A 15,012-nucleotide genomic window follows, 5' to 3' on the forward strand; every position below is an offset into this window, starting at 1 on the left:
ATTCCATGGCTTCTGTTGGCTTTTGGTTTTGATTTGGTTTTGACAATTTATTGCTCACATCTATTATACTGGCAAATTATGTCTGTTATACTGGCTTTATCCTTCTGTGAGTAAATCAATGGCAACTTCAGTCTTCTCGAAGCTGTTGGCCAGGCCTCTCCGATGTAAATTCTTGTACTGAACCCATCCCCTGTGGACTGGGACTGCATTTGGCCACCCTCAGCCTGTAGGGCTACATGATAGCTGTACCCATCAGCAACCATACTCATAATCTCATTTTCATTTCCTCCTGACAATTTTTAGGCCCCTCACAAGTTTCAGATGTTGAAGATATGAATACACTTAGACACATACCACTCTTATTTAAGCTTATGATTAAAATTTCATTGCAACGAAAGGATGCAAATTAGATACAGCTAAAGGAAAAGATAATGTGGCCATTGGGAGTGGTCCAAGCATGCAGCTTCAGAGTATTATAATATTAATATGTATTAATTGTACATACTAGCATGTTAAAATGTGGCATTTCCATATATGTCCATAACTTGCCTTTGCCATATCTACATGCCATTCACCCTATTTTACTTCCCACTATACCCTAGTCCTGTTGTCTTTTGCCAGTAGTCTGTCTTCTAGGCAAGGCTGTCTTTCCCCTCCTTTCAATTTTAGTTTCTTCACATGAAAGAGAGTATTCAATAATTATGGTTCTGAGTCTGATTTATTTTGCTCAAAATGGTGACTTCTAGCTCCATCTATTTTCCCGCAGCTGCCATGATCTCATTCTTTTTCCTGGCTGGAGAATATTCCATTGGCACAGATCCATTTTCAGGTGAATGTAGATATTATTTTATTTTGTGTATGTGTAAATGCCTACGTGAGTTTCCATTCCACATACATGCAGGTACTGGAATAAGCCTGAAGAGGAGATCAGATTTCCTGAAGCTAGAGTTAAAGGTGATTGTGAGCCACCATGCGAGCAGCAGGAGCTGAACCCAGGGCCTTTGAAAGAGCAGTAAACTCTTAATTGCTATCCCTCTTTCTAGGCCCCCACACTACTTTTGAAATGAAGTGTGTTTGTGTGTTTAGTAGGTTGAGTATAAGCAGAATAAATTAATACTAATTTCATTTTACTCTCTCTGGTAAGGAGGGACACAAGGACCCCAACTGTGAGCTCCTTTTCCATCCCACTCCACTCCCATTTGCCTCCTATTGAAGAGCACTACCTCACAATATCGCCATTATTTGAGTGTTAAGTCCAAACATCTTTCTCACACAGTTTCCCCATACCTGCTCACCCTGTGCTTGCTGTGTGAGCACACAGCAGTGAGAAGCTAGGAGCCCTCCCTTCGTTGCTGCACCTTAGTGCTGGAGCGTTAATCCGTTCTTCCAAGTCCCCCCAGCATCCTGCCACTCAAATACCATTGAGCTCCTAATTCCCAAGAAGCAACTCACTTTGCACCTGCAACAGAAATATCTGGGTAGAAGCTGACCTGAGGAGGGAAGTTCCTGCAGAAACTCAGAGGATACCACCCTGTAGTTGAGATCAGCATGAACTCTGGGCAAGACTGCTTTGGCAAAGATGACCTCTGGTTGTTCATGGCTTCCTTGTGTTCTTCCTTTGTGATGTGGTAAGCTCTGGTGTGTTCCCTATTGTGGGGAGCACTATAGAGGATGATGGAATCATCTGTTGCTTTGTTGCCATGGGCAGTGTTCTGAGTTTCTCCCCTCCCCATAATCACAACTAATGCAGGAGACTCCTCCCACCAAGCCTGTCTGTTACTATTCATTGTCTCTGTCCCTACTGGCTGCCAGTCTAGTGGGCTGTGCTTCCCTAAAACATCCCTATGCTCACCATGCTGGTGCGCTTCTCAGGACCTCTTTCTACTGTTTCCTTTACTTGGAGAATGGAAACGTGTATGGTGGGGGAGAAAGTCCATCAACATATGAGAAAAGGAACAAAGAAAATGGATGTGGTTGGGTGGCTTGGAGCCCCAGAATCCAGAGGATCTATAGATCGTAACCGCACTTAGATGCACTGCCCAGCTTCTGACTTTCTGAGTTGTAATGTGACTTCCTGAGGAATCCTTCCAATAAGCCTCTCCTACTCAACACAAGTGAATCTCTGTATAACATACCCGTAGTAACTTAGCTATGTTGCCTGTGGCTTTTCAGATGCCTAACATCAGACACAAGTTGGATTTGTCTTGCTAACATCTGATGAAAATCACTGGAACAAAGAGAGGAGGAATGAGGGAAAGGGAGAAGGAGGAGGAATTAAAAAAAAAGGGATGGGTTGGGGAAGACACAACCTCTATGATTATGATTGACATCCTATGTTCACCGGGCCTAGGGTTAGAGTAAGGGACAAAGTGAGTCAGTACCTGCATAGAAACAGTTCCTGGCTGAGTTTTTCGTGAAGAAAGACCAGACAAGCCTTTGATTCTGAGCAGAGTTTTGTTTGGGGATTAGCGTTGATGTGTATTTTTGGAAGCTAAGAAAATGGAAGTCTATTTCCCCGCCAGCTCTGCCTGTTTGAATTTGGCAAACACAGACTTCCTCCCTCCCCTTTTGTACTTCAGATGGCACTTGAAATGAGCAGCCTGTGTTGTTCAGTACAGCTCCCCAGAACTCCCTGAGCACAGACCCCAGCAGAGGCAAGCAGCCTGTTATTACCCAGAAGGCCAAGAGAGGGCTCCCAAGAACACTGAGCAAAATGAGGTGGAAGTCACCCCCAGGAGGTTCTGATGGAATGGTAGCCTCTTCTATGGTTATTTCATAGGCTGAAGGGTGGGGCTGGATTCGGAAGGCAAAGCACACAGAGGAGACCTGCCTTCTCCATGGGAGGAGACTTGGAATAGAATGACTTTAAAATTCCCGCTGCACCCAAGCCAGTATATGGATCATTCTCCTGGAGTTAGCTGGCAGGGCGAAAACACGTGCGTGGTGGATATGCTAGAGTCCTGACTGTGTTCACTATGGCGTCTTGGAAAAACAGTTACCTAATATTTCTAGAAATCATTTTGCCTAGTTTCAAAAGTTCTAGAGTGAAGCTGGGTGGTGGTGGTGCACGCCTTTAACCCCAGCTCTTGGGAGGCAGGTGGATCTCAGTGAGTTTGAGGCCAGCCTGGTCTACAAAGCGAGGTCCAAAACAGCTAGGGCTGTTATACAAAGAAACCCTGTCTTGAAAAAACAAACAAACAAACAAACAAACATCTAGAGTGAGACTGGAGTCGTGAGTCTGGCTTTCTGGTTTGCTTTGTGAAAATGTCGTCTGATTGTGTGTGTGTGTGTGTGTGTGTGTGTGTGTGTGTGTGTGTGTGTGTGTGTGTGTAAAGGTCAAAGGACATCTTTGTAGAGTTAACGTCTATCCTTTTGCATTAGTGTGGGTTTCACAAATAAATTTAGGTCACTGAGCTTGCATAGCAAGTGCCCTGATCTGTTGTGCCTTCTTGCCAGCCCCTCTAATAGCTTTTAAGTTATAACCTTTCGTTACTACAATTTATTGTGATTAGATCCAGACAAATGCATCTCGATTATCACTAAAGGAGTTAATCCCTATCCTATGAAACCAGCATAACAAAATGATTCTGTTATTCTAACAGTGGTGAGAAGGAGCATGCACTTTGATGACCAGTGAGTTGAGACAGAATGGAGGAGGTGAAAGGCAATGGTCCTCTGGCTGGCAGGCAGATTAAAAGCTTACTCTCACCCTCTACACACCTACACTGCCCCGAGTCTCTCTTTCTATATAATGCCAGGATAACCCACATGGCATTGCCTGCTAGGCTTTGCTCAGGTCAGCTAAGAGAATGCACTAAAAATGCTTTGCATACTCTGAGGTGTCCACCAATGTCCAGCTGTTAGTAGATGCAGGAACATAGTGGCCCACGCTCATTTCATGATGCGTGTGGATGTCTTAATTTCCTTCTTTCCCGCACTTAAGATTCCACATAAACCACGTTGTTGGCCACCATTTCTCTCGAAAATCTTCAACAGCAAACAAATTAGCAAAGAGATATAGACATGTTCCCGAGGCTTGGGTTTAGAATAGAGGGCTGTCCAGGACTCTGAGTGGGGTCAGGTGATGTGTCAGCAACCCTGTGATGATGTTTGCAGGAAGAACAAAGACTTCACATGATTCATTCTGTCTGTGACTTGTTGCTGGAAGGTTTAGGAATACAAATTTCCGAACTGAGAGCAGAACAGGAGCCATGCAATCAGGTTCAGTATTCAGGTCTTCAAGCATACGCTGACACGTACCTATTTGCCAAATGCGGTGTCAACTGCGAAGAGGCAATAAGAGATGTCTAAGACATTATTCCTCTCTTCAAGGAACACTAAATATCTTGCCTGTTGTTTAGCAAACAATTTAAAAGACAGGGACAGATAGATGCTGGTTCTGTTTGTTACATGTGATGTGTGTTGAGGAGACTATGTAGCACAGTGGTTAATAATAAAAGCCATGCCGTCAGAGAGCTCACCAGTCACGCCCCAGATTGGCATTATCTTGAGCAAGGTTTTTTGTTTGGTTTTGGTTTTGGTTTTTTTTTTTTTTTGCTTGTTTGCTTTTGTTTACAGAACCTTGGTTTTTTTCTATCAATGTTGCCTACCTTGAAGAGCACTGTAAGGAGTAAGCTTCTGGTGTCAGGTGTGTGTGTTCCGAGCAGCATGAAAGAAAACTCAGAATTGTCTTTGCCATCAGCATGGCTGAAGCACAGCACCAAGTCATGTTGTGTTTCACAGCGGAGGTGCCAGGAATCTGGCAGTTCAGAAGGAGCATCCCCAAAAGGCTTTGGGGGCAAGGGTCCTTCAATCTCTTAAAGGCTAAGAGAATTTGCCATTGGCAGAGAAAATGAAAAAGGTCATTCAAGAGGGACACAGCGTGGAGGGGCACAGCAGAGGGAAGGGGCAAAGAATCTGGTGTGTTGGGAATGGCAAGACAGCCATTTTTGCTGTGAACAAAAAGCTCACATTATGATCTACTTAATGTATTCATCTTGACTTGGAAATTTCCATAAAGATATCTTGCCATGTCTCTCTGTGTAGGAAAGTGACTCAATTATCCTAATGCATTTGCTGGGCTGAATTGGAAGGCAGTTATGTGGAATCTTGACAGTGGTAAAATTTGTTTTCTAGAGTTCTCAGCCACTTCTAACTGGTTTTCCATCTCACTGAGGTCTCCTACCCAACTCATACCCCAGGCACCCAGGATCTCTATATATGCAAAAAAGACTTGTTCATTTTTTAAAAAAACTTTATAGCTAATGTTTTAATTAAAGAGAATTTAGGACACATGAGAAAATCTAGCTCCATGAACTGCCGACCCCCCACCATGATATTTGCACCCGCCATCTCTCAAAAAACATAGTCTTAGAAAATGAATTTATGCTGCAGTGGGGGGGGGGTTCAGTGTTTCGTCATTTAAAATTCTCTTCATCTTTTCAGGTACAGGACTTCAAGATAACTAAATGGAGAGCTATAAGGAGAGTTTTAGGCGTCAGCTGGCATAGGCAGAAGTCATTTTGGGAGACAAGAGTAATGCCAGTGTGTCCTTAAAACACAGAAGTCTATCATACACAAGGTGCTGGGTTCTTTTTTAAAAAATATTACTTTAAAAATATTTTTTATTGAAAAATAGTTTATAGTTCATGAAAAGCACTTTTTTTTGGTGACTTAAACCTTGCAGTGCTTGTATGACTCTCCTAGAGACAGTATTTCTGATGGCACAGGGAAGTTCCTTGTGCCTTTTGTCTATCATCGGTTCTACGCAGGCAACTGCGTTGTTACTTCTGCTATAGGTTCCACACTCCCGTTCTAGAACTTTACTTAGTAGGGTACATAGCAGGGGCGGTCCCTGTGTGGCTTCCTTCTCTCACTGTGACATCTGGAAGGTTTATGTGTTGTTCTATCAGGAGGGTCCCCATGACTGCCGAGTAGTATGTCACAGTGTCACTGACTAGTCCACATGTTGACACACTTATGCTATGTCTGCCTTGTGTTTATTAGGAATAGCACAGTTCTGAGTGTTCATGTATGTGCTCCTGTCTCTATCATTCCTAGTGCCTGTATTCTGATGTGTCCTGGTAGAGTTGTTGTATTTATCATGCTTAGTTCACGTTGAGCTCCTTAGATCGGCACATTTTTATTTCTCATCAAATCTGGAGAAAGACCTCAATATTACATCTTTACATACTCTTTGACTCAACTTTGCCTTTCTGTGGTTTGTGTGTGGTGCAGGAGAGTGAGCTCAGTGCCTTCCATGGGCTAGGCAAACACGCTCCTAGTAACACATCCCCGGCCCGGTTGACTTTTTTCTCTCTTTCTGTTAGTGTTCATGTGCCTGGTCCACTATTGAGTAGTCTGTTGCTCTGCACCAACATAGCTCTGCACATGTTTAAGTCCCACACCTTCCAGCTCTAGTCTAGGTCCTTCCCATCACCGTTTTTGTGCTCACAGAACAATTTCCTCTACATGACTGCCCGTTGTTAAATCCATTGAGGACGCTTTTATTCTAGGTACTGGGTTCTTCTCCTCTGGAATTGCAGTTTTCTTCTTCCTTTTTCTATGCTCAGTCTTTATCTATCACGATTCCTCTTTTCTTTCTCATTAAGTTCGTATTTTCTTCAATATTTGGATATATTGTAATACTACCTAAAGTCGTTGGCTATTGGCTCTTTCTTTTTCATCATTTCTGGCTTGGTTCTGTTAGCTGATGTCCTCTGGTGATGGACCACATTTTCTTACTTTTTTGCCTATCTGACAATCTTAAAATTATGTGCTGGACACCACTGATGCTGCATTATTGCGTGTCTGTTTTGTTATCTTTCTTGGTAGATGATAGATGGATTTTGTTCTGAGAAGCAGTTCCTATATTTGTGAATCAGTCTGACCCTTTGAGACTTATCTTTGAACTTCGTTAGATATGGCCTAAGAAAGGGTAATTTAGGCTTTCTCCTGCTATGGACTTCCTGGGATTTGTACTACATCTATTGAGGACTCTCCACTGTGGTGGGGCAACACTGTTTCCCAGTCCCACGGAGTCAGCTGTATCATGAGATACAAGCTATAACATGTAGGTGAAGTTTTCTATCCCACCAGCCAATTCCCAAATAACCAAACTGAGACTTAATATTAATCATAAATGCTTGGCTGATCGCTTAGGTTTATTATTAACTGGCTCTTACATCTTTGATTAACCCATCTTTCTTACATATACTCTACCATGTAGCAGTAACTTTTTCAATTCAGCATGTTCATCTCCTGCTTCCTCTGCATTTGACAGGTGATTCCCCATGACTCTGCCTCTTAGTTTGGCTCTCCTGCCTCATCTCCTCCTGCCTAGCTATTGTCCAGTCAGCTCTTTATTAACAATGAGAGGAACACATCTTCACAGCGTGTAAAAGGATTGTTCCACAGCAATAACAGACATAGAAACTCTTACCTTTCGTGTATATTTTCCCCACTACAAATGTTCATATTAAGGCAGAGATCGCCACATGTTGCAGCTGTTTTTGCATCTTGACCAAATAAAGTAAGCTGTAGATTCCTTCGGTGAATAGAGAAACCAAAGCATTGACTACAGGTTTCCCAGACTCTCTCTATTACAAACCCATGGTAAAACTGGCGTAACAGCTATGATCATCAGGTCCTGGCTCCCCAGACAACAGCAGAGTCTCTAACAGAAAGCACCTGTGATCAGGTTAGAGCAATAGGTTGATGGACTGGAGAGCTTGCTCAGTGGTTAAGAGCATTGGTTGATCTTGCAGAGGATCTGGGCTTGGTAACCAGAATCCACATGGCAGCTAACAATGGTCTGTAACTCCAGTTCTAGGGGACCTAATGCCCTCTTTTGACTTCCTTTACTGGACACATGTGCTGTTCTTATAGGCAAAACATTCATATAATAAACATAAATATCAGAAAACAGATAACTTGATGGTCAAGGAAACCAGAGACAAGAGAAGGATCCCAGGGATTTAGGTTTTGGTTCGTCTCAGATGTCACTAGTGGATTCTAGGGATTAAGACAGGATCACAGTGCCTTCCATGGCTGGATGGGCCCCTTACTAGTCGACAGCAGATGGAAGCCATTTCTAACTGTTGAGTTATGAACAGGAGAGCTGTGTGCCAATTCTGGATACATACCCATTACTGGCAAAAACTTTTCAGAGGCTTTTTTTCACCTTGGCAACCATCAGTGTTGAAGATGGTGACTCTCAACCTGAGACTCTAGGTGTCTTAGATGAGCAGAGACCTCTTTTCTTTTCTTTCTTTCTTTTTTCCTTAACTCCTTTTTTTTTAAAGAAAACAAACTATCTTTTTTTTTTATTTTACCAATCCCAGTTCCCACTCCCTCCCCTCCTCTCATCTCTTCCATCTCCTCCCTCCTCCCATCCACTCCTCACAGAAGGTAAGGCACATTACTTTGAGGAAGAACCAGATCTTCCTACTATATCTGGGTTGAGCAAAGTATCCATCCAAAGAGAGTGGGTTCCCAAAAAGCTAGTACAAGCAGTGGTGATAAATCCTGGTGCTACTGCCAGTGGCCCTGCAGTCTGCCCCAGCCATTCAAACTGTCAGCCACATTCAGAGGGTCTAGTTTGGTCCTATGCCAGTTCTTTCCCTATCTGACTGGAGTTGGTGAGCTTCCATTAGCCCATGTATACTGTTTCAGTGGGTATCCCCATCATGGTCTTGACCTCTTTGCTCATATTCTCACTCCTCCCACTCTTCAACTGGACTTTGGGAGCTTAGTCCAGTGTTCCACTGTGGGTCTCTACCTCTGTTTCCATCAGTTGCTGGATGAAGGCTCCATGGTGACATGTAAGATATTCATCAATCTGACCCAGGGCAAGGCCAGTTCAGGGACCCTCTCCTCTACTGCTTAGGGTTTTAACTGGGGTCATCCTTGTGGATTCCTGGGATTTTCTCTAGTGTCAGGTTTCTTGCTAGCTCCTTAATGGTTCCCTCAATCAAAATGTCTCTTTCCTTGCTCTCATCTCTGTCTTTCCTCCATCTCGACTATCCCATTCCTTCAAGTTCTCCTCCCTCCTCTCCTCCCTTCCTCTTTCCCTTCTGCCCTCCCTTCTACCTCCACCCCCATGCTCCCAATTTTCTCAGGCAATCTTGACTATTTCCCATTTCCAGGTGGATCTATATATGTTTTTCTTTGGGTTCACCTTGTCACTTAGCTTCCATGGGGTCATGGACTATCGGTTTGCTATCCTTTGCTTTATAGCTAGTATCCACTTATGGGTGAGTACATACCATGTTCACCTTTCTGGGTCTGGGTTACCTCACTCAGAATGATTTTTTTCTAGTTCCATCCATTTGCATGCAACTTTCAAGATGTCATTTTTTTTTTCTGCTGAGTAGTCCTCCATTGTGTAAATTTTCTTTATTCATTCTTAGGTTGAGGGGCATCCAGATAGTTTCAGCATTCTGTTTATTACAAATAATGCTGTTATGAACATAGTTGAACAAATGTCCTTGTAGTATGATTGAGCATCCTTTGGGTATATGCCCAAGAATGGTATTGCTGAGTCATGAGGTAGGTTGATTCCCAATTTTTTGAGAAACCGCCATACTGATTTCCAGAGTGGTTGTACAAGTTTGCATTCCCACAAGCAATGGAGGAGTGTCCCCCTTACCCCACATCCTCTCTAGCATAAGCTATCATTGGTGCTTTTGATCTTAGCTATTCTGACTGGTGTACGATGGTATCTCAGAGTCATTTTAATTTGCATTTCCCTGATGGCTAAGCATGTTGAACATTTCCTTACATGTCTTTTGATCATCTGGGATTCTTCTGTTGAGAATTCTCTATTTAGTTCTGTACCCCATTTTTTAATTGGATTATTTGGAATTTTGATGCAGAGACCTCTTTTCAAGCAATGGACAGGTAATAAGGAATAGCAACAAATCACCACTGGCTTTCAGTCCTACTGAGATTTGGAAGGCAGTTGTGTATATTCACAGCTTTGACTTAGTCTATCCCAAATGTGATGCAGGTAATTATGATGAGCGTTTTCTATCTTCAGTTGGCTCCTCAGAAGCTGAGCCTGAGATGAGAATCAACGGACGTGTGAATTTGTTACAGAAATGTTCCCAGGGGAAATAGGCAAGAGAGTGAAGAAGCCGAAGAAGAAAGGGAAGAAGTTGAATGAACGCAGAATCTTAAGGAGACTGGATCTTGAGGAACTCAGGCTGCAGCTTGCATTCCTTACACAGCAAGCGAACCCTTGGAGATGAGTTGTCCTTGGTGTGAACTCGATGCTGCAATAGCACACAGCAAGATCAGTGCAGGGGGTGGTGCTGGGGAAAGGGCTCAGTATGTAAAACACCAGCTGCACAAACAAGGACTGGAGGTCAGATCCCCAGCACCTATGTAAGGGTGGCAGCATCCACATAACCTCAGGCTTGGGAGGAAGAGACGGGGAACCCACAGATAGTGAAATCCATAGATTGAGCAAGCTAGCCAACTGGACTTGCTAAATCAGCAGCTCCTAGCTCAAGAGAAAAACCCTGGGTGTATAGGGTGCAGATGGATCAAAGAAGACACCAGCATAAATCTTTGGCTTCCCCACACAACCACACACGTGCAGGCACTTACACCTGTGTGCCCTCACACAGGCAAGTATGCATACACCCACACACATACGCTACACACACACACACACTACATACACACACACATACACTATATACACTACACACACACACATACACTACATACACTACACACACACACACATACACTACATACACACACACACACACACACACACACAAACAAACATGAGGGGTGTAGTTATTGTCTTCATCAGCCAGGGTTAAGGAGGGAGGGTGTTGCACACAGAATGGAAAGGGTTAACCCTCCTCAGAGAAGCACTTGCATGGTCTACACTAGCAGAGAAGAAACAAAGGCTGTACTTTCTATGTAATGGGGAGACCCACAGCTTCTCATCTCGTGTAAAGATACCATAGAGTGGACGCACGGCAATGCTGAGGATTCAAATACTAGTGGCTGCGTGAGTCTACGCGCAGCATCATGTCTCCCTGTACCGTTCTATCCTAACTGTCCATACAAGCTCTACAGACTGAATTTTACCCCCAAACGTTTCCATTTCCCCCCACATGATTGGCCACTGAATCAACTCAGAGCCAAAGAAAGCTTTAAAATTTACCTTTGGCTCTTGCTATTTATGAGTTTGCTGGCAGCCAGCAAGGTACTTAGACCTGTTTGCTATACTTTTGTATAGACATGGGTCAAAATTGCTGGTTTCCTTGTCACCACTTGATTTACCCACTCACCAGCCAGCCTGAGTGATGGCTGCCTCTTGATTTGGTGAGATTGCCAGGCTTTGGGGAGCCCATCTAATGGGGCTGAATGGTAATTGAATAACATACGCTGCCTTTGTGTTCTTTTGAAAAGCGAGGCAAATGGAATTCTGCTTGCCACGGTGTGGAGGGAACTGGTGGCTCTCTTTGCTGCAGCCGATGGTCACGTTTGTGCTGAGGGAAGATGGGAAAGGCCTTGTGTGTCTTGCTGTGAATATTGCTACAGGCCTTCAAAATGAGCGGCACTAAAGTAGTGTGGAAGGAGTCGCCAGCGAGAAGCAGAGAGAGTCACGCCGGTTCTCTTTCTCAGCTCCTCCTGTGCCCCGTCTCCTCAGGCTTACACACACCTTTGCTTTGTTGACATCTCTGGATGAAGTATATCCCATGGCTGTCTTATTCCTTCCTTGGGACTTTTTAACTGATAGGACATCTATTATATTGGCATTGTAGCTGATGCCTAAACAGACTTCCCCGCTAGCTTTGGAAAATCTTTACTGTGCCTGCCCACCCTGTCTAGTTACCACATGTTAGCAGGGCCCTCATTCTGCACAACCACTTTCTCTCGAATGTTCTGCCTCCAGCTCTGTCAACCCATTTCCGAAGATAACTTGTCCAGTCTGGTGAAAGAAATGGACAAAATTAGATACTCTGGCATTGTGTCAAGCTCACAAAACATGGCGAATTACTTGCCTCTCTTTTCCTTTCTGAGAGAGTAAGCCCCATGCAGGCAACAGAGCTGATGTGTGTTTGGCTCTTCCAGGCAGGAAGCACCATTTTCAGATTGGTTCCCAGCAACACTGAATCAGAAACCAGGGCTTTTGCCCTTATAGAGGTGAACTGGCGGGGTATAGGACCTAATGACCCTGGCTTCTGGAGTGGAGCCGTCCAGGTTTATATCTTAGGATGACTTTAAGAATGCCTACAGCTTCTGTTTGACCCTGTACAGTTTGCAAAGTGTTTTGACATCCCTGTCCCAATTTTCTCTTCCTACTACGTGTCCTAGTGACTTTTCAAGATTAAAGTGGGCTCTCTAACTTTTGAGAGTGAGGGCTGGGTTGGGCTGAGAAGTATAGTCAATCATTCTGGTGAGGGCATCTATGGGGTCTCTGGGGACAAAGGCCTCAAACTACCTCCAGCTGGAACTGTGAAATAGGTTTATAATTTTTCTGGAAAGCCAAGGTATTGCAAGGAACCACTTGTTTTTCCCAGCCGCCCAGAACTGAAATAATCACACAGAAACTGTATTATTTAAATCACTGCTTGGCCCATTAGTTCTAGCTTCTTATTAGCTAACTCTTACATCTTAATTTAACCCATTTCTATTAATCTGTATATAACCATGAGGTCATGCCTACCAGCAAAGTTTTTTGCACATCTGTCTTCAGCGGTGGTGGCTCCATGGTGTCCCCCTGACTTGGCCCTTCTTTCTCCCAGCATTGAGTCCAGTCCTTCCTGCCTACCTAAATTCTGCCCTATCAATAGGCCAAGGCAGTTTCTTTATACATTAATGGTAATGACAGCACACAGAGGGGACTCCCACATCACCAAAGGCATGCATTTTCTTTGTTGCTCAGAGGATGCACTGGAAACCTGGATTGTGAACCCAAGACTCTGGTTTACTAACTCTCTCATCTTGGCTGCATTCTGCATCATTGTCAGGTTCCTCATTTATAAAATGGGGTTTAAACATCTGGAACAGCAGGCTGGGAGGAGAAAATGGCACAGTCAGCTCCATCTGACCTGAGTTCAGATCCCTAGCATGCACATAAAAAGCTAGGCATGGGGATGTGGATTGGTAATCTTCCCACGGAGGAGGCAAAGTCAGTGGCTTGCTGCCACCGAGTCCCACAAATTTGCAAACTTTAGGCTTAGTGGGAGCCCCTGTCTCAAAAAGTTAAGTGGAGAGCAATGGAAGATTATCCCAGACCTTGCCCTCTGCCCTCCATGTGCACCTATGCACATAGGAATACACACACATTTGAAAGAGCTGTCATATTTGCAGGTTAGTCTTAAGTCTCACATCACACTTACTCCAAACATATAGAAGAGTCTGGAAAAACAGACCAGACTTCCTAAACACAGTGCCTTTGACCGCTAGGCCATCCTGATGGCAGGTCAGACTTCATTAAATGGCATTTGAAATAAATGCATAATAAAAGCCCAACAGCACATCCTCATGAGAAGCCAGGCAACGACCAAGTCAATGGTCAGAAATGGATACTGTAAATGTGGGTCCTGAGCACAAATGCCTCAATGTGCAACAGTGTAAATACACGGAATGGAGAGTCGCTATGGAGCTGGTGTCAGGTTTAATCAAAAATCACAAGAGAGTAGCACTAGTCAACATAAAAAAAATCAGTTAAGGCCTGAGCCCGGCTTTTCTCCCCTCCCCCCCTCGGCGCTGGCGGAGTTTTTCCTTTTCCGACCGAATCTTCTCGTCGTCGTGGCTATTTTCCCTGCTGCAGCTGCCCCTGCCGCTGCTGGGCTCGCTTCCCCGGCCCCTGCCCGCTGTCCCATCCCCAACCCCGCCCAAGATGTCCGAAGATCTAGCAAAACAGTTGGCTAGCTACAAAGCCCAACTCCAGCAAGTAGAAGCTGCTCTGTCTGGAAACGGAGAAAATGAAGATCTGTTGAAATTAAAGAAGGACTTGCAAGAAGTTATAGAATTGACCAAAGACCTTCTGTCAACTTAGCCTTCGGAAACTCTTGCAAGTTCAGACAGTTTTGCTTCTACTCAGCCTACTCATTCATGGAAAGTAGGGGACAAATGTATGGCAATCTGGAGTGAAGATGGACAGTGTTACGAAGCGGAGATCCAGGAGATAGATGAAGAAAATGGCACCGCTGCAATCACCTTTGCTGGTTATGGCAATGCTGAAGTGACTCCATTGTTGAACCTCAAACCCGTAGAAGAAGGAAGGAAGGCAAAAGAGGACAGTGGCAACAAACCTATGTCAAAAAAAGAAATGATTGCCCAGCAAAGTGAATATAAAAAGAAAAAAGCTTTGAAAAAAGCACAGAGAATAAAAGAACTTGAGCAGGAAAGAGAGGACCAGAAGGCGAAATGGCAGCAGTTCAACAACAGGGCTTATTCTAAAAACAAAAAAGGCCAAGTAAAGAGGAGTATTTTTGCTTCTCCAGAAAGTGTAACGGGCAAAGTTGGAGTAGGAACTTGTGGAATTGCTGACAAGCCTATGACACAGTATCAAGACACATCTAAATACAATGTCAGGCATTTGATGCCTCAATAATGAGAAAAACTGTTGGATTTCATCTCTGCAGGGCTTTACATTTACCTTTTTATTCTTATATTTTTCTAAAGGTAAATTATTTGCTAGATGAGTAAGGAAGATACATTGTTGTCATTGTTTGGCTTTGGTAGAATGAAACTTGAAGACATTTGATAACTGCTCTCATTTAACTTTTCATTACTACTTACCAAAGTTCCCTCAGAGTTTGTTGAACAAGGCAACTTTTCTAGGTAGATGCTGCTTAAATCAGCACTTAGATGACTTAGTGTACTTCAGGCCCCTACTTAACTAATGTTGAGTAGACATTTTGTAAGTCCTAATTTGGAGTTTTCGGGTGCTTTGCACTTGATGTATCCCAGCAGTTCATTGGAACATCATGGCAAAATGCCAGCCTGCTAAAGATATCTTCAGTTTGATGATAT

At 43.8% G+C, this 15,012-nt stretch overlaps 1 protein-coding gene and 1 pseudogene across 1 annotated transcript in view; both read left to right on the plus strand.

Moving 5' to 3' along the window:
• The window catches only part of Alk (ALK receptor tyrosine kinase), a 739,399-nt gene that overhangs the window by 80,994 nt on the left and 643,393 nt on the right, over positions 1–15,012 (plus strand). The gene's annotated exons all lie outside the window — the stretch shown is intronic.
• Positions 13,830–14,638, plus strand: LOC101986245 (annotated as a pseudogene).

The sequence above is a fragment of the Microtus ochrogaster genome, unplaced genomic scaffold, assembly GCF_000317375.1.
Source record: "Microtus ochrogaster isolate Prairie Vole_2 unplaced genomic scaffold, MicOch1.0 UNK26, whole genome shotgun sequence".
NCBI lineage: Eukaryota > Metazoa > Chordata > Mammalia > Rodentia > Cricetidae > Microtus > Microtus ochrogaster.